The sequence below is a fragment of the Gossypium hirsutum genome, chromosome D10 (assembly GCF_007990345.1).
Source record: "Gossypium hirsutum isolate 1008001.06 chromosome D10, Gossypium_hirsutum_v2.1, whole genome shotgun sequence".
NCBI lineage: Eukaryota > Viridiplantae > Streptophyta > Magnoliopsida > Malvales > Malvaceae > Gossypium > Gossypium hirsutum.
Window position 1 is genome coordinate 7862158 of NC_053446.1, and position 20169 is coordinate 7882326.

The window sequence follows — 20169 nt, forward strand, 5'->3', positions numbered from 1 at the left end:
TGCTCTTTTACTAATTTTAGTTTCTACTTTTTCTATTCTATTATGTTGTACATTTTCTTTTTATTATTTCTCTAGTAGATAGTAATTACCTGGTGTACAGTTAATTAAACTTATATATTTCATTAATTGAGTAGATCGAATTTTGTGAAATGATCAACAATTGAATTGTGAATGGTTGGATCAATTAGTTAATAAATTACCCTAAATTTAATAAAAAATTATCGGTAGATATAAAATTGTACTAATAGTTGCTACGTATAATACGCTTGGATCAACAAGTTTCAACCTCTCATTATTGTGTCGAACACTTGCTCAAGAATTTTCGGTATGTATTTTTAAATTCAAAAATCTAAAATAAATATTAAAATGCTAAATCCTTCAAATATTTTGAACACCTTAATTTCATAAACAAATTGTTCCATCTTAATTTTAAGGGGAAAAAGAAGAGCAAAGTAATTAACTAGAAATTGTAGGGTTTTACCCCGAAGGGAACCCTTCCAGAAATTCTCAAAGGCCAGGGCAGAACCCAGGCCTAAGAGGGGGTCTGGAAATAGTTTTCAACCAGCAATAGACGCGCCTCGGTTAAAACCTCACTAGCTGCGTCATTGCCCCAAGCGCAAAGATGGCTTGACCAGATCTTTTTAGCTCCATTTTATAGCAGGTGCAAGATTTGTCTGAGTTATTGTCCGGTACATGTGGGATATAATAGCCTAATTTTGTGTATTTTGTTGTATCCTTGTTTAGCTTCTAGTGTAGTTTTTTTTTTTGTTTAACTTCACAAGAAAATTAAATGAATAAATGTGTAATTAAAACTTTTTACCTATATTAAATAATAATACTATAAAAATACGATACATATGATTTTTTTTTACTTGTCTTCTATTCAAGTCAGCCACTTTTAGTGGTTGAATTATTTTGAAGTTTCAATTTTTCTAAATAATTATAAGTACAAAGTAAAATGCTAAAACATGATTTGAGTAAAAATTAAATTTAAAACATAAATATAATAATACTTTATCATCAATTAAAAATATATCAAATATGGAGGTCATTGCTGATGCAAATGAGTTGAGGTGGATGTTGAACGCCATGTTTAGTACTTCAAATTGTAAAAGAAAATGTTTTAAGAAATTGAAATTTAAAGCCTGGCATTAAATTTTTTTTTACTACTTTTTTTGCTCGGCCATCACAATGATTATATTAAAAATAAAACAACCACTGAAAACAGTGGGATTACAAAGATAAAACAACATAAAAAATAACCCAACCAAAAGGATACACCAAAATAAAACCAGAAAACACCAGTAAACCATATAAAACAAGCCACATAAAACAGCTCTAAAAGTCAACTAGAGAAAAATCACCACCACACGAGCACGATCAAAACTCGGCATTAGCCATGCTGTTGGCGTTGCGGAACAACACCATAAAGACACCATGACACATTCACAAGAATGCCACCATAAAGACACTCGTTGCCTTCAAGTCTTCCTCTGAGATTAGTCAAGCATTTATCCAACTCCATTACCTCCGAGTTTAGAACCCTAAGTTCACTCAATTGATGAAGATCCTCCATCAGCTTCACAAAGACAACAGCCTTAGTGTACAAGTTCCAAACTCCATCTCGATTACGTGGTATTTAATTGAAGAACACGGCACCATGTGTGTGAAGCCATGTAAATGTTATATACAAATAGTAAGCATTGTTTCTATTATCGTAAAACAGTGAAATTTTAAAATCAAATAGCTTCTAGGTTCAATTTAAATGATTAGAACGTAGAACTGAAAAGCCAATTAAATGATTGAACGGCAATTCTATGCGCCAACTACAAATTGAAACAACAATTCTTCAATGAACTTCAGAAATTAAATTAGATACCATCCATTAGGTTTGGACTAAAACTCAAGTACATTAACCCTTAAAATAGTGTCTTTAAACAGATTTACACCTCAATTATTAATACAATCCGAACAAGAAGCTACCGTCTATTGGTTCAAAAGGTTAAAACTACAATCGGAGGGGTGTGCCAGAACGATGCAGCAGTGCAAAACAAAGACGACACTCGAGAACCCCAATAGCAAGCTATTGTTAATGAGCTCTCCCCCTAAAAATATTGATTTAATATCATGCGGATCAATGATCCACGTATCAGATATTAAACTGATAAGAACAGATACTACACTTGATCTTAGCCAAAAGGCCGAGAAAGGTATGAGCTTAAACTCATCTTGATATTTCTTTTATAATGCGTCTCTGCCTTACCCTTGGCTTGCGCTCTCTATATGGGATTTCGACTATGTCAGAAGGAACTTTTAGTTTGCTATGGACAAAACTAGTATAATTTTTCCTGCACAGCACATTGCATGTTGGTGAATTTGCACATGTAAATTTTTGGATATTATAACACTAGTCCTCTTATTGCAGCTTGATATAGGTCAAAAGATGAAGAAGCAATCAGTCTTTCCAACTATGCAATATTAGTAGGTAAGCCATTAAATACTAAAGAAGAATTCGCAAACTGTAAGGTTTACATTACATGGAAGTTTCTGTTTGTATACTTTTGCAAAGGTTTCTATCTTTACTTTGGGAATTGTTGACGTCCACAATTTATTAAAATATGTTATATTTTACATTTACCGTAATTAAAGCATCTTATGAATTAATGTCTTACACTAATTTTTAAATTAATTAATTTTTTATTCAGAAAAAGAGTTTCGAAGCCCAATTGCAGGTGACATAATTTTGAATAGGAAGATTTGTAGCTGCTTTGATGGATATGATAGGAGAGATAATGGAAGACTCAGTTCTTCCGGATATGGTATTGGCAGCAATTCAAGGAAAGCTGTTGAAATGAGCAGGCCTAGTTCGTCCGTCCGGTGACGTTCCACAAAACCTGAAGCTATCAACTTGCCTTTGAGTCCAAAACGCTGTTACAGGTAGCCTCTTCATAGGAAATGGAGTGGCTCATCAGTTGGAAGCTGATGTTGTTAACAACATAAAATCTCTTTATTTTGACCGACATATTTCAACATTGAATTATTAGATTTATTCTGTTTTCAGCTAAAAACAATTTATGCCTTCCTTTATCTCCTCTAGTCTTATATGTGACCATTTTGGAATTTCTGGGAGGCTCCCTTTGGGCTAAATACTTATAATTGTGTCGAAACCAACTGATATTTGCCTTGCCCAATTAATTATGTAGTCCAAAAAGAACCATCAATCAAAGCCATTAAAATATAAGCTCGCTCTCATTAAAGCTGCTCTGCCATTTCATCTTTGGAAACAATGGACACCGACATCGCAAGAACATAACAGTTGTCCGAGGAATTTATAGGACGGAGCAAGAGTCGCTGGTCATAACCTTACTTGAACAGTATCTGTTCAATAGGCACGAATCTCTGGTCATAACCTTACTGAAGCTGTGTAGAGGATCGTTTCCTCCCGACTGCAATTGAGGTCACTACTGTCTACCCTAGACCATGAGACTCAATGATCACCCATCGACTCCGTTTATATGCCGCACCCCGTACAGGGATGTTTAAACATTGTGAGGTGCTCTCTCTTTATATGGTCCACCCTTACGTTTTGTTTATCATATACTAGGGATGTGGACTAATTGTGTGGTTGTATTCTTTAAAAATTTCACACCATCATTTTCATCATTTTCATTAAGGATTAAACAAAGAGTAACTAAAACAGAATCAATTAAAAACGATAGTGATAAAATTAAAAATTTTTGTAGTTTGATGATCAAATAGAAATATATTAAAAATTAAGTGACTAATAATGTAATTTATTCTAATATTTATTTGACATAATTTATTTGAGGCTTGGCTTTATGGGATTACAACATGGTGAGCTAGACTTTATTTTCTAATGCTTATTGCTTATGAAGAAAAATAAATGTACAATGTTAAATTTATTCGGTATTTTAAAAACATTAGTTCTACTAGTTGACATATCCAATCTTGTTCGGTTTATATAATTTTAATTTGTAAATCAAATAGCATGAAATGATCACAAGATTGCCTGATGGACTTTGCCGCACTTTTATTTCTGCGAGAGCTTCTTGAAATATATGCTTTTAAACATACTCGGAGATTGCTTCATAAAAATTATGTCATATTCATTATTAAATCCTACGATTGACATACAATTATTTTATTAACTTAAAATTGGTAGGGGTTGCGTGAACACAGATCCATGCTGGTATCAACTGACCCTTTCCTGCTGGTATCAACTAGCATGGAATGGTCACAACTCACAATGTTGTCTCTCTCTTACACTTTTTTCACTCCCGCGAGCTTTTCAAGCTATTTATCCGTACGTAACAGAGAATTATGTCCTATATTATGTTACAAATTACTTTTTACAGCTTGAAATTGGTAGAGGCTGCGCGCACGCAAGCCCTACTGCCACAAATTATGACATAGGCTCTCCCTCCTGGGGAGACCTTAAAGCAGCACCCCTCCCAAGTGCAATGGTGGTCACTACTCTAGGCCATGAGTCTTCATGATCACTCATTGACCCTGTCCAGGTAAGTATGTTTTAATGTTGCCCTATCCTCTCTCCTTATACACCACCTCTTATGTTTTGTTTACCATATGCTAGCAATGTGGGATTCAAGTTGCATTGGGGCCATAAAGATCTAGAACATTTTTACCTTTCAATGCTTCTAAGCAGTAATTAACATTTCCCAATCTCAATTTCTGTCAATAATAATATTGTTTTATTTTGTCAACATTATTCTTAATTTTATAGTAATGTGTTAAATACTTTTCAATATCAAATATCGATCTTTTAAAATACCAATAAATATAAAAAACATGCTCATTGTTGCTATGTATAATACACCTGAATGTAAGTGAATTTTTCTTATTTACTAATTTAAGATTGAAACATTATGATATCATTTAGGATTATTAAGTGTATAAACAATATCTATATTTATAAACCCATCGTCCAACCTCTATTTCAAAAAACCGAAAGCGTATGTTATCCTAATTAGTGTAAGTCATGTTTCATGACTAAAGTACATAATAGAACACATTGATTGAACTTTATTTGTTCCATACGCCACAACTTTTATTGAAGTGAAGTCTACATAATAAAAAAAGGGTATTCATAAGACATGAATTGGCCATTTTCTTCTTGAAAGTTTAATTTGTACAGGGATGTGCTCAACCAAGGAAAAGAGGAGCGGATGACCAATACATACATAGTTTAAAAAATTTAAACAAAATTCAACATGTATCAATACTTATACTGAATTATCGATATCTTTACTATAGCATCGATACTTTGACTGAAGTTCGTTACTTTCCTTAAGGTATCAGTATTTTACCCTTGGTATCGATACTAAATCTTAATTCGATGTTCGAAAATAAGAGAAATTCATTATGGAACAGTGTACACCTTTATTCCCTAACTTCTCTCAGTCATTTCAAATTAGCCCAATATGTTCAAAATATGCGGTTTGTCATCCAAGATCATTATCCAACAACTCATTTCTTAAATATATATGTATATATATGATATTTTCTTAATCGATGGACTCTATGTGCATACCTTTTGTACCAAAATTCATAGAGTTAACACAATTATCAAAGTTTTACAAATAAGTCATTTAGAGGACTTGTATCAGCAAAAATAGTTTACCTTTTCCACATACCATCACTATTGCCAACATTTATCGGTTAATTCATCAATTAAGACTTCCTTAATTCATTTTAAAACATCCACTCACTTGATACTTCAACAGTAAATTTGATGTTCTTCTACGTGTTAGCAAATCTATCGTTTACAATAATTTCTTAACATTATAACTCTCCTATTATTTTTGCCTCATCCTCCTTTCCATTCCACATCCTTTATGTACATATTAGAATGTTTAGCTTTTAGTATAATATGCTTATACGTAACATTAACTATAATTCCACTATTTACTTATGTGTTAATAACAAAGTTGTCCACTTGTGTCATAATCAATTCATTATTTATATTTTGAGCTACAGAATTCGAAATTAAGATCTGCTTGATATTTTTGAAACTGGGCTCAAATATCTTTTTACCATAAAAATTTCAAAATTTATACTTTAGCCAATCAGTATAATAAATTCTTCAAATTTGCCCCTGTTTTGTTGTTTGACAGTTTTGACCTTTCTTTACTAAGAATCAATTATCTACGGGGTTCAGATAATGTTTGTGTTTGATTTTCTTGAAAATAGGCTTGTTAAAAATTTAAACATACAAATTTAATTCCCTAATAAGTTTCATAAAATTTTTGATGATTTTTCAAAGTCAGAACAGGAGAACCCGAATTCATTCTAACATTGTCCCACAAAAACTAATATATCTCAAAATCTACAATTCCATTGTTTACACCGTTTATTCTATACAAAATTAGACTCAATAAGCTTTAATTTTATCTTTAATTAAACCTCTAACTAAATTTCCATGATTTTTTGGTGAATTTTCATAGTTGAGCCACTGCTGGTGTCCAAGTTGTTTTAATGGAAATATTTTCTTTCCCATGGTTCTTTACTAGAGGTGCTCGTGGGTTGGGTCGGACCTAAGCATGATATTAGTATAATTTATGCTTGTCTAAGATTGGCCCAACCTAAAACATGGGCTTAAAATTTTGCCCAAACTCTCATATATCTACAAAAGGCTAACCCAAGATCATTTTAGGTCCGCCCATATTATTTTTAATTTTTTTTTAAAAATATTTATTTTATATTATTTTAATATTTAATAATTTTATACATTTTTATTTATTGAATTTTTTTATATAGTCATCTTAACACTATTTTAATGTTTACATTAGAGTAGTATTATATGTTTAGTATAAGTTTATCTTTTTTAATGTGTTTTAAATTATATAATATATAAAAACAATATAATATAAAGTATTATAAACTTAAAAATGGGTCAGGCTAAGAGCGGAAGCCAAAATCTAATAAGAGAGAAATAAAATTTTTGAATTGAAAACTAAGAAGAAAAATTAAGGTGGAACAATTTGTTTATGAAATTAAGGTGTTCAAAATATTTGAAGGATTTAGCATTTTAATATTTATTTTATTTGTAAGAGATTAGTATTTAAAAATACAGACAATAGCAATTCAAATAATCAAATTTATTCATTTGATGAAGTGTTGGACATAATAATGAGAGATTGTGATAAACTTGTTGAGCAAGGTTATGAAAATGGAGTGTAGGAATACACCTTCTAAGTTAGATGAAAATAGCACTTAAATTCGGTCTATTGAAATATATAACTTTAATAAATTCGGTGTTTAAAATTTCTAACTGAGTTAACATAGTAATTACTACCAGAGATAATAAAAAGAAAACGTAAAATAGAATAGAAAAAGCAGAAACTAAAAGTAATGAAAGAGCAATAAAAATTGAGAATTGGAAAAGAAGAATAATAAGTATTACATGGCTAACAAACCTCTTGACCAATGATAAGAAAGATGTAAGCTTAATTTATTGTGAGAACTTGATGAGGTGTTAAGCAACTATGAGAGGTTGTGATAAACTGGTTGAATAAGGTTACTGGAATGAAGTGTAAGAATACACATTCTAAATTCAATCGTATGGATGGAGTATGGCTCGGATTATATGGATGGAGTAAGCTTGGTTTCAATTCACTTTCATATGAGTTGCACCATTTTTCCCTCTTTTCATGGCTTCATACTCTTCTATAGGATGTTTGTTTAGGGAACTTGGGTCTTTCTTCTGAAAACATAACATTTTAACCACGATGAGATTCCTAACCTTGTTTTCCAAAGTAGAACGACTGTTTGTTGAGTTTCAATAATTTTTATAATTGTAACGATCCGGTTTCTAGTGGTGTTGAAAAAGACGGGTTTGAGACTCCATTTCCGTAAACCAATCCCGTAAATATTATTAAATACTTACAAAGTTATTATATAAGTGAATTGAATTTTGGATAAGTAATTTAGTCGAAATTGTGTTTAATTAAGGTTTAGTGACTAAATTCTAAAGTCCAATCACTATAGATTTTTAATTAAGAAATGACTTAAGGACTGACATTGCAATTAACCAAAGATCCAAAATAGCAATTAAATCATATTTAAATGAAAAATAGTGAATGGTAAGATTTTTTAGTCACTAACCTAAGTTAATTAAGGTTAAATTAGTTAAAACACAATTAATTAAACTAAATTACAAATTAATCCTATTATAAATAAGACAATTTGGTGGAATGAAAGAGAAACTTTCTGTCATCTTCCACCTACAAACCATGAAGAGAAAAACAAAAGGTTCCAAGGGTTTTCAAAGTTTTGGTCACTAATTAGATGTTACAATCAAGTCATTTTCTTGTAATTTTTTATGTTTTTGAGGTCATGGGAGCTTGATTTAGCTTACCCATGTACCAATTTGTAAAACTGTTAAAGTTTTAGAAAGTTGCCATTGTTGATTTCTTGAAGTTTTAGGTGTTAAATTGATAGATTTGAAAAGTTTAGATGTGAAAAAAGGACTGAATTGTAAAGTTAATTTATAACTTTGTACATTAGGGACTAAACTATATAAAATATTAAATTGGCAGTAGAAATAAGAAATAGGAGGTCTCTGATAGGCATTAGTGAAATTAGATTTCAATTCAGAGCTTTAAATTGAAAGTTAGGTTAGTCTCGGTTTTACGGACTAAATTGGATAAATTGTGAAATATGTGTGACTTTGTAATTATTTGTGATTTGAGCTGGAATTTAATATTATGTATTGTCAGGCTATTATTCGTAGCAAAATACGATGCGGGAACGTCAATAGGGAGAGGAAAGATGAAAGCCGATGACGAGTAACTCGAGTGTTTGATTTGTATTTCTATGATTTGATTAATTTCAATTGTTGCATAGTTACCTTGTTTTGCATGTTATGGTAATGAGGTGAGTTAAAAATGATTAATCAAACTAAACAAATACGATGTTGGTTGATTATCAAGATAAAGGATAAAATTGAATAAAATTAAAATTAATATCACTTGATGAAAATACGAAATTTTGATCCCTCAACTTTCTTAAAATTACATTTTGACTTTAAATTTTCCTAAAATTAAATTTTGACCTCGAAAATTTTGCGTCCTCTATAGCTTGGTCTTTCTGGGTATGTCAGAACACCCCAATCAGCATCCGGGCGTGTACTGCCACCTTCAGCTATTTCAATAGTCAGCCTAGGCTCATGATGCCTTCCACTGCCACCTGAAGACAAAGGAAAAGAAGACAAAATCGGTAAGATAAAAAAGGAAAAAATGAGAGGGAAAGGGGTCAGATATCAATAAAAACAAAGCAAAAACAAAAAAATAGAACAAACAGCTCCAAAAGCCGCACCCCACCGCCACCGCGACCATCACTCTTCCGTCGCCTGCACCGCCGCACCACCACCATCACCGAACCAAGCAACCAAGCCATGATAGAGAAAAAAAGCAAAAAATAAAACAAGAGCAGCAAAGAACAACAAAAAAATAAAACAAGAAAAGGAGTAGGAGCCGTGACCACCGAGCACGGGCAGCGGCACCTTTCAATTTGGGACTGTCAAAATTAGAGAGAAAAATAGGGGAAAGAAGAAAAGAAAAAAAGAATGGGAAGGAAGAAGGGGATGTTAGCGGCTGAAACACCATAGGCCAAGGAGACGGCGGTGGCGGTGAAGGAGGCTAGGGTTTGAAAAAAAGAAAAAGGAAGAAGAAAGAGATAAAAAAAAGGAAAGAAAGAAAAAAAGAAAAAAGAAGAGAAAAAAATAAAAAAATATAGTCGGGACAACCCGACACAACCCATCCGATCCGGAGCTGACCAGGATTCGACCCGATAGCAGCCAGCAGCACCTCTAATAGGCCCAAATCCACCATATCTAACAAGCCTGTCCAGCAGCAGCCCAAGTCTTTAACAGCAAGCCAGCACCCAGCAAGCAGGCCAGACAACCCAGAAGTAGGCAGCCCAACAGTAGGCCTGTTAGCAGAATAAAGAAAAAAAAAAAGAAAAAAACAACAGCAGCCTAGATTCGGCAGGCCCAACTGCAGTAGCCCAACAGCACAACCAGCCCACCCCAGCAGCCAGCCCAGTAGCACCGAGCAAGCTGGTTCAGCAGGTCCAACAGTAGAAAAAAAAGAAAAAAAAGATAAAGGGAAAAGAAAAAAAGAAAAAGAAAAAAAGAGCTCAAGTCGTGTAGCCTGATTCGGTCAAAACCATAACTTTGGGTTTTTGGTAAACTCTCGATCTTTTTTATTTTATTTATTTAGTCTCTGTATTTAAATATTATTCCATTTTAATTAAATTAGCATTTTCATGGCATTTTTGAAATATTATTTTGTTTATTCCATTTTATAATTTTAAATTTAAATAATTTCAACAAATAAGGCAACTAATCGATTTGACATTAAGCTGTTGATTTCATCGCTATGTTGGGTGAATATACATGAGCCAAGAAAAAAATAATAAATAAAATTAAAAGTCTAATAAAAACAGTCCAAATACATGAGCCTAATGTGGCCTAAACCGTTTTTAACCCAAATTAGCCTAAACCTAAGCCCAATATTCTAGCCTAAACCAGAAGTCAGAAACCTTAGCAGCCTCCACACACGCCAGTTAGCATCTGTACGTGCCACGCCACAGCCACCAAGGCCTTCGTCCTCACGTGCCGAGCCTTTACCCTCGCGCGCGCTTTCCCACGTACGCCATCGCTACGTGCCACACCTCCATGCGCTGCGCCAAGCCACGCCACGTTTCCATACGGCCTCTGTATACCTGCAAGAAGGAGAAACAAACGAAAAAGGCATAGAAAGCAAGCAAAAAGAATTGAAACCTCCAGCAAATTAGAAAATAGGAAAAGATAAGAAATTGTAAAAAAGGGGATTCGAGGGGGATTTCATTTTTTTAATCTCGACCTATAAAACAAGGGCAGAGCTTTTTTTGTAAGGGGAGAGAGAGAGAAAAAAGCACAAAAAAACACACGCATTCGAAATACAAAAAATTTTTGAAAGATCAAAAGGTGATTTATGGGTTTCTTTCTTCTTTGGCTGATTTAGTTTCATTTTCCGTCTTTCTTTTTCTGATTTTCGAAGCTCATTAACCTTTGGTTAAAAGAAACAGTAAAAAAAAGGGAAACGTACCCGGTGGCCGGACCTTTGCTCTCTCTGTAGTCATCGGAGTTGTAGTGAGGGGAGAGGGCTCTGAGGTGACATTTTGTCGAAGCGGCGCAGAGGTTTTAGTTTAGGTTTTTTTTTTCTCTGATGAAATGTTAGGCTTTTAGGTTTTTTTTAGTTTTAGCAGTAGGTTTTAAAACGTCGCCATTTGTAGCTAATGCGATAGCTTCAAATCGGAGTCGTCTGGTGGCCCTCGACCTGCGCGGTGACCCGACCCAGGGGAAGGATCCGCGTGTTTTGGGTCTGAGGGGATTTTTGCGCACGTAGTCCTTTTTTTATAATGCATTCAAATAAACCTTTATATTTTGTTTACATTTGGCCGTGCATTTTGTGTTCATTCCGTTTTGGTCCGCGCAAAGACGCTGTGTTTTGGGGGTATGGGAAATATTTCCATTTGGTCCCCATGTTATCCGTATGTCGCACTTTGACTCGCCATTTTATTCTGTTTTTGACATTTTTCCTTTGATTTTGTTTGATTTCTAATTTACTCCCAATTAATTCATCTTAATATTTTTTCTATAAATTCATCACTTAATGCTATAAATCTTTTATATTTTTAGATATCATCTTAATATAATTTATGCATACCTTTTTGTTTGTTTTCATTCATGAACGCATATATATATAATAAACTTTAAAAAATTTTTAATAATGCTTTATAGTTTTATATATATACGTATTGGAAATACCTTTGTTATTCTTATGATCTTATGGGTTGTTTAATTTAGGTAGCATGTATATATGTTTGCATTATATGTATCGTTGTTTAATCATGTTCTTTTTGTAAGAATTGATTTTCTATTAAAGCTTCATAATCGTTTTATGATCCTAAAAAAAGGGGCTTGGCGTTCATAGATTCCCGAGAGAATCATGCCCTAACTTACTGGGCTTCGATTCTTCTCGATGAACTTAGATAATCAAGCGCCCATTTTATAATAAAAAACCTCCAATTATTAAAATAAAATTCTTAAGATTTCAAAATGTTAGATCCTAACTTACTGGATATGACATTTTGTTATCTCGATTTTAAAAGAATAAAGGCAATATCGGTTGTTTAAGAATTTCGAGGGATCAAACCCTAACTTATTGGGTTCAAATTTCTCGATTGACTTAAATAATCGAATCTCCTCTTTAAATCACGTGATTTTCTAAAAAGAGAACAAATCTAATTTCAAAGATTGAATTGTTTTACCCTAACTCATTGAGTGTGGCAATTTATCTCTGCGAAACGAGTACATCTTATTGCTCAACTTGGTTTATTAAAATTTGAAATTAAAAAGGGTTGTATTTTTTAAAATCTTTTCAAAATTTTCGACATTAAAACATCAAACAATCAATTCGGTACTAATTTTGGGCATCACGAGGGTGCTAACCCTTCCTCGTGAGTAACCGACCCCCGAACCTATTTTCTCAAATCTCGCAGACCTAAAATTTATTTTAATGGTGAACCGATCACACCTTAATAAAAGACCGGTGGTGACTCCCACTTTATTTTTAAAGGTCGATCCCTGTTTTTCAAATTTAAAATTGGTTTCGACAGCTATGTTAGGTGAATATCATTGGCTCGTGTTAAATACGAGACACCCTTCTAGAAAATCGAGAAATTCAAAAATTCTCATGTTTTAATAAAATGTTTATTTTGTAAAATATCAAATTATATTTTAAAGGATATATAATAATATGTAACTTATCAAATTTTTTAACGGATCACGATTAAATATTAAATTGAACTCGTATTTTTAAAAATTAAGACAACGCGCGCTTAACGAGATACCAATTTTGGTCATTACGATGGTGCTAATACCTTCTTCGTGCGTAACCGACTCCTGAACCCTAATTTTCTCTGAATTTTGACGTAGACCTAAAAATGACTCTTTTTTAAAGATAATTTAAAAGATAATTTTTCTTTTTTAAAAAAATAATTTAATAGGTGTCCGATCACACCTAGAAAAAATCGGTGGCGACTAATATTTTTTTTAAAAAAAATCGAGACTCTGTTTTCAAATTTTCAATAATCACTTCGACTAGCGCTCGTGCCAAATTTTTAGGTCGCTACAGCTGGCGACTCCACTGGGGACATCCTTTTTTCTTTTAGAGTCGAGTCTGATGTTAAATGTTTGTTGTCAAAATTTTAAAAATTCCTTGTTCAAATTAACTTTTAATCGTGATCCTTGAATTTTGTTTTTGAAAAGTCATGCATCTGTATCATGTTGTAAATATTTTTCTAACTTGTTTTTATCTTTTTGCTTTTTAGCTTTAAATTTTACTATTTTGGTTTTTAGTAAATAAAAAAACAAAAGGTTTATGAGTTTCTCCCCACACACTGTGCACTTGCATTCTTGCATAACATGAGCCCTCTACCCGAGCTCCGTCCGTTTAAGTGGAAGTAAACGCTACGCCTTCATGAGTTAACTTGTCCCTTCTCACAGGCTAGTGAAATACTTCCGGGTTACATATGACTTATGCTTTTGTGAGTTAACTTGTCCCTCCGCATAGGCATAAGTAAATGTAATCCCTTGAATTGAACTCGTAAGCCTGTGATGGGTGATGATTGAGGCTCCGTACTAGCCTTAGTAGGCAACAGTATGGACAATTCGAGTACCTTTCTAGAACCAAAACCACATATAGTGAATCGTACAAGCTACCCAATTAGAGCGATACCGAACCTCCGTCTATTGGATAGTTACCAAATAAGTACACGGGAACGTTGTCCTCTACCTTGTTTTTCTTTTACATTTACATTTTTGCGAAGGAATCGGGTCCGTGTAATAGATTTGGGATCGGGTAGATTATCTGATAAGTATGTGGGGTAGGTTTGTTTCGTAGAGCATGATAGGGTAAAAACATGGGTCAGTTTCTCCAAAAAATGCATGATTAAATAGTTTATTAGATTTATCATGGTTTTTCCTCCGTTTATATTTGTTGTGAGTACTACCTAAGGTTATTTGTCTTCATTTTATTTCTCATCATGCCTCATAGGCATCCTATTAGGAAGGTGTTGATTAGAGGTTGGTTGCCAAAAAAAGGGTTTCTAATGGAAGAGTCAATTACGCAAGTAACCGAGAAAAATGCTGTAGTCTGAGACTGGTCTTTGAGGACCCAGAAAACAAAAAGGGACAATTCAAATGAAGGATACATCTCCAATATTCTCGAGCTTGTAACTTTGAATGTGTAATGCCCCAAAATTTCTAATTTCGTTATTGTAAAAATATAACATAAATATTTTTCAGCTTTAGTGGTTATGTGTTCTGGAAGTGTTTGCGAGGTCCCAAGTTCAAGCCTTCGCTTGGGTAAATTTTGGTATTTTGAATGAAGTATGTCTTACTATTGGGTAAATTACATTAGAATGGGCCTGCTAGTCTGGTGGTTAAATAGTGTGTTATTATGGTGGAGGTCTTGTGTTCGAATCCCTATGTAGGCAAGGGTATTATTTTTTGCTCAGATTTCAGGATAAAGTTGTGTAATAGGGGGATTCTGAGTAGTGGATGTGTAGTGGGAATTAGGGGATAAGATTAAGGGATTTTGGGGGTATCGAGATTTTATTTTCTTTTTTTCCCAAAACCAAATTTTGACTCTCTTTTCCAAAAAAAATATTTTGCTATCTATTCTTCTCCCTCTCCTCTTGTAAAAATTCTCTGAGTTTTTCCATCTTTCTCTTCTTTTTCTTCTTCTTGATTTTTCCCTAATCCATTTATTGTTTTGGTTTGAATATTTACTGTGTTGAAATGCCATTAAATGTATGTATGATCAATGGACGTTGAATAATGTAGTAGAACTATTGCATGATACTGCCATGATGTTTTGGATATTTTATAGCTTAATTATTCCTAGGAACTATAAGCTTGGACCTTGGTATGTTGATTCTTGCTCAGACATGTTTTTAATGTTTTGAACTGTTATTTTGGTTGTTTTGACATTAGTTTAAAGAGGTAAATGATGCATGTTGATTAGATATTTGTTGGGATGGATTAAATGCTTAGATGTGTTGTATTTTTGTGGTCTGGAGCAGAGGTATCGATATTCGGGTTATAAAAACGATACCTTTGTGATATTTTGATGTGCAGGAAGTCAATATTGTAATTTGATATCGATACCTTACCACGAGTATCGATACTCAGGGTAAAATAATCGATACTTTAATAGGGGTACCGATAATTTTCGAGACATCGATTTTTAAATGAGAAATAAAATGTTAATTTGGTATCGATTTTCTAATTGGTATCGATACACTATAAGAGAAATATCGATATCTTTGTTACAATATCGATACCTACGTACTTATTCAAGAATTTTTGCTAAGTGGCTCTAATGCATGTTTAATTGATATAATAAGTTTGTTTGTAGTATGTTGGGCATGTTTTAATGTCGCTTTGATGTATGTTGGACTTAAAATTCGCGCGAATGCCTTATAATAAGACTGATTTATTAATAATGTGATAAATTATTATAAGTTCGATGTGTGACGATGGTGTAACATCCTGTTACTCGGGCCCGGCGAATGGACCGGGTATAGGGTGTTACATTGAGCTTCTAGCTCACTCGTTTGTTTAATATGTTTCAAGTTAACTACAGACTTAGGATCGGACAACGTGTGGGAGCTCGGATTGTTTTATCAGTTAATTAAAATATAGTGATTTTCGTAATTATCTATTTTGGGCTTTTGGGATTGTAATATGTTTTTTAGCTGTGTTCTGGTTTTTGTTTAATTTGTTGGTAATTGATATTTTCGAACGTGAAACAACAAAATCACACGAGTTAACAAAATGGATTTTGGTTTTTAAAACTAAAAATTTGATAATTTTACGTTGTAAATTAAGTAATATCTTAAGTGTTTTTTTGTAAATAATTAAATGGTTTTTAACAAATGTTTACCTTAGTTTTGGAAATGATCTGTCAACATTAATATTTCTAAACACATGAGTTCGAATTTAATTTCTGGGTTGGAAATAGTGTTTCCGAACTTAAGTTCTTGAGAATTTTGCCAAAACTTAAGTTTTCGAAACGCACAACTAAGTTTGATTAAATCGGAAGTTTTCAAACAAGATCAAGTTAAGAGCTATTTTGTAAAATAAATAAGTTCTATGCGTAATTTTTCCAAAATAACATAGAAGTTTGCTAAAAATATTATTTTCAGAATTCTCAGTTTCTAAAGCTAGGATTTAACTTCTAGGTTTTAAAACAAGCTAATGTAATTTCTCCAAATTCGGTCATCACGTCTAGGCCAAGTTTAGGGTGTTACATAAATCTTAAGCTAAACTTTTCAAAAGTACTTCTCAAAATCACTTTTCCATAACACTTTTTTAAAAATACTTTTCAAAAGCAATGCTAAACGAGTTAATGAAATAAGATATAAAGAAAGTAAAGGATAAGTGTTAGAGAAAAATGAAACAAAAAGTATGTTGTGAAATACTAATTTGACCTAGGGACTAAATTGTAAAGATATGAAAAGTTTCGTAGTCCAAGTGTAAATACTTAAAATGTGAGGGGTTAAAGTATAAATATGGAAATGTTGAAGGGCTAATAGTGAAAATATATTACAGATAAAAGAGTCTAAAAAATAAGGAAAATGAATGAATAAGGACTAAATTGGATATATAAAAATTATGAGGGACTAAATCATAATTTATCAAATTAAGTGATTATTCAAGGATGAAATTTTTAAGGATTATGAAGGGCTAAATGGTCAATTAGCATGAGAAAGAATTCTAGAGTGTAATGATGACATGGGAGATATTTTAATGATATTTTAAATTAAATAATTAGATAAATGTTATAATATTAATATTTTAATTATATTTTTGTTAATATTTTATTATGCAAATGATTGGTATAAAAAGAGAGGAAATATGAAGGGAATTCACCATCTTTTCACATTTCAACATGAGAGATAGCTAGAGAAAAGAAAGTCTTATTTTTCTTACAACTTAGTCTTTTGCCATGAAAATCCACCTTTTCATCTTGAAAATTTCCTTAGACACCAAAGAGAAAAGATAAAGTAGAGATTCTATAGAATATGTTCATCAATTTAGAAGGAAAAAAATAGTAGATGAAAGTGAAGAAAATGAGAAGAAAAGGGAATGAAAGTGGTGAAGTTAAGGAAGGAAGGGAAATGAAGAAGAGAGGAAGAAATTCTTGACAAAGGGGGTAAGTTTTATACTAACCCTGCTTGTATTTCAATAGATTGAGTTAAATATGTTGTGAATGAGATTTATGAAACATGTATTGTGATTTAAATACTAGAAATAAAAAGTATTTGATAAAGTATAGAGATTTAAAATGCTAAATTGGTAAATAAGAGAAAATGTGATTTGTATTGTGAAAAGTACTGAGATTAAGAAATGAATATGTAATGTACACATAAACATAAGTGATTAAATTGAATAGTAATCAAAATATGGTGATTATGTATGATTGAATTAAAGATAGTGCAAAGAATAGACCTGTTCATTGGTCGGGCTACCTGCCAAGGCCCGAAGGTCTGCCCAAAATTTGGGGTGGTTTGGGTAAAAGTATTAGGCTAGAAAAATGAGTTTAGGCAAAAAAAATTAGGGCTGTTTAAAATATGGGTCGGGCTTGAGCTTGAAAATAGGCTCGAGCTTGAAAATTCAAGCCTCGAGCCCGACCCAGCCTGACCCATTTTTAAGTTTATAATACTTTATATTATATTGTTTTTATATATTATATAATTTAAAACACATTAAAAAAGATAAACTTATACTAAATATATAATACTACTGTAATGTAAACACTAAAATAGTGTTAAGATGACTATATAAAAAAATTCAATAAATAAAAATGTATAAAATTATTAAATATTAAAATAATATAAAATAAATATTTTTAAAAAAAATTAAAAATAATATGGGTGGACCTAAAATGAGCTTGGGTTAGCTTTTGCAGATATATACGAGTTTGGGCAAAATTTTAAGCCCATGTTTTGCGTTGGGCCAATCTTAGACAAGCATAAATTATACTAATATCATGCTTAGGTCCGACCCAACCCACGAGCACCTCTAGTAAAGAACCATGGGAAGAAAATATTTCCATTAAAACAGCTTGGACACCAGCAGTGGCTCAACTTTGAAAATTCACCAAAAAATCATGGAAATTTAGTTAGAGGTTTAATTAAAGATAAATTTAAAGCTTATTGAGTCTAATTTTGTATAGAATAAAAGGTGTAAGCAATGGAATTGTAGATTTTGAGATATATTAGTTTTTGTCGGACAAGGTTAGAATGGATTCGGGTTTCCCTGTTCTGACTTTGAAAAATCATCAAAAATTTTACAAAACTTATTAGGGAATTAAATTTGTATGTTTAAATTTTTAACAAGCCTATTTTCAAGAAAATCAAACACAAACATTATCTGAACCCCGTAGATAATTGATTCTTAGTAAAGAAAGGTCGAAACTGTCAAACAACAAAACATGGGAAAATTTGAAGAATTTATTATCCTGATTGGCTAAAGTATAAATTTTGAAATTTTTATGGTAAAAATATATTTGAGCCCAGTTTCAAAAATATCAAGCAGATCTTAATTTCGAATTCTGTAGCTCAAAATATAAATAATGAATTGATTATGACACAAGTGGACAACTTTGTTATTAACACATAAGTAAATAGTGGAATTATAGTTAATGTTACGTATAAGCATATTATACTAAAAGCTAAACATTCTAATATATACATAAAGGATGTGGAATGGAAAGGAGGATGAGGCAAAATTAATATGAGAGTTATAATGTTAAGAAATTATTGTAAACTATAGATCTGCTAACACGTAGAAGAACATCAAATTTACTGTTGAAGTATCAAGTGAGTGAATGTTTTAAAATGAATTAAGGAAGTCTTAATTGATGAATTAACCGATAAATGTTGGCAATAGTGATGGTATGTGGAAAAGGTAAACTATTTTTGCTGATACAAGTCCTCTAAATGACTTATTTGTAAAACTTTGATAATTGTGTTAACTCTATGAATTTTGGTACAAAAGGTATCCACATAGAGTTCATCGATTAAGAAAATATCATATATATATATTTAAGAAATGAGTTGTTGGATAATGATCTTGGATGACAAACCGCATATTTTGAACATATTGGGCTAATTTGAAATGACTGAGAGAGTTAGGGAATAAAGGTGTACATTGTTCCATAATGAATTTCTCTTATTTCCGAACATCAAATCAAGATTTGGTATCGATACCAGGGGTAAAATACTGATACCTTAAGGAAAGTAACGAACTTCAGTCAAAGTATCGATGCTATAGTAAAGATATCGATAATTCAGTATAAGTATTGATACATGTTGAATTTTGTTTAAATTTTTTAAACTATGTATGTATTGGTCATCCGCTCCTCTTTTCCTTGGTTGAGCACATCCCTGTACAAATTAAACTTTCAAGAAGAAAATGGCCAACTCATGTCTTATGAATACCCTTTTTTTATTATGTAGACTTCACTTCAATAAAAGTTGTGGCGTATGGAACAAATAAAGTTCAATCAATGTGTTCTATTATGTACTTTAGTCATGAAACATGACTTACACTAATTAGGATAACATACGCTTTCGGTTTTTTGAAATAGAGGTTGGACGATGGGTTTATAAATATAGATATTGTTTATACACTTAATAATCCTAAATGATATCATAATGTTTCAATCTTAAATTAGTAAATAAGAAAAATTCACTTACATTCAGGTGTATTATACATAGCAACAATGAGCATGTTTTTTATATTTATTGGTATTTTAAAAGATCGATATTTGATATTGAAAAGTATTTAACACATTACTATAAAATTAAGAATAATGTTGACAAAATAAAACAATATTATTATTGACAGAAATTGAGATTGGGAAATGTTAATTACTGCTTAGAAGCATTGAAAGGTAAAAATGTTCTAGATCTTTATGGCCCCAATGCAACTTGAATCCCACATTGCTAGCATATGGTAAACAAAACATAAGAGGTGGTGTATAAGGAGAGAGGATAGGGCAACATTAAAAC

The 20169-nt window shown here is 32.1% G+C and overlaps 3 non-coding genes across 3 annotated transcripts; all 3 read right to left on the reverse strand.

Moving 5' to 3' along the window:
* Positions 1–473: 473 nt before the first annotated feature.
* LOC121222654 (U4 spliceosomal RNA) lies at positions 474–624 on the reverse strand. Its single transcript, XR_005920011.1, has one exon. It is a non-coding gene; the product is annotated as a U4 spliceosomal RNA (small nuclear RNA).
* A 1393-nt stretch (positions 625–2017) lies between these two features.
* LOC121222868 (U2 spliceosomal RNA) lies at positions 2018–2214 on the reverse strand. The gene has a single exon (XR_005920238.1). It is a non-coding gene; the product is annotated as a U2 spliceosomal RNA (small nuclear RNA).
* Positions 2215–4386: 2172 nt separating this feature from the next.
* On the reverse strand, positions 4387–4546 carry LOC121222679 (U1 spliceosomal RNA). Its single transcript, XR_005920038.1, has one exon. It is a non-coding gene; the product is annotated as a U1 spliceosomal RNA (small nuclear RNA).
* Between the last annotated feature and the right edge of the window lie 15623 nt (positions 4547–20169).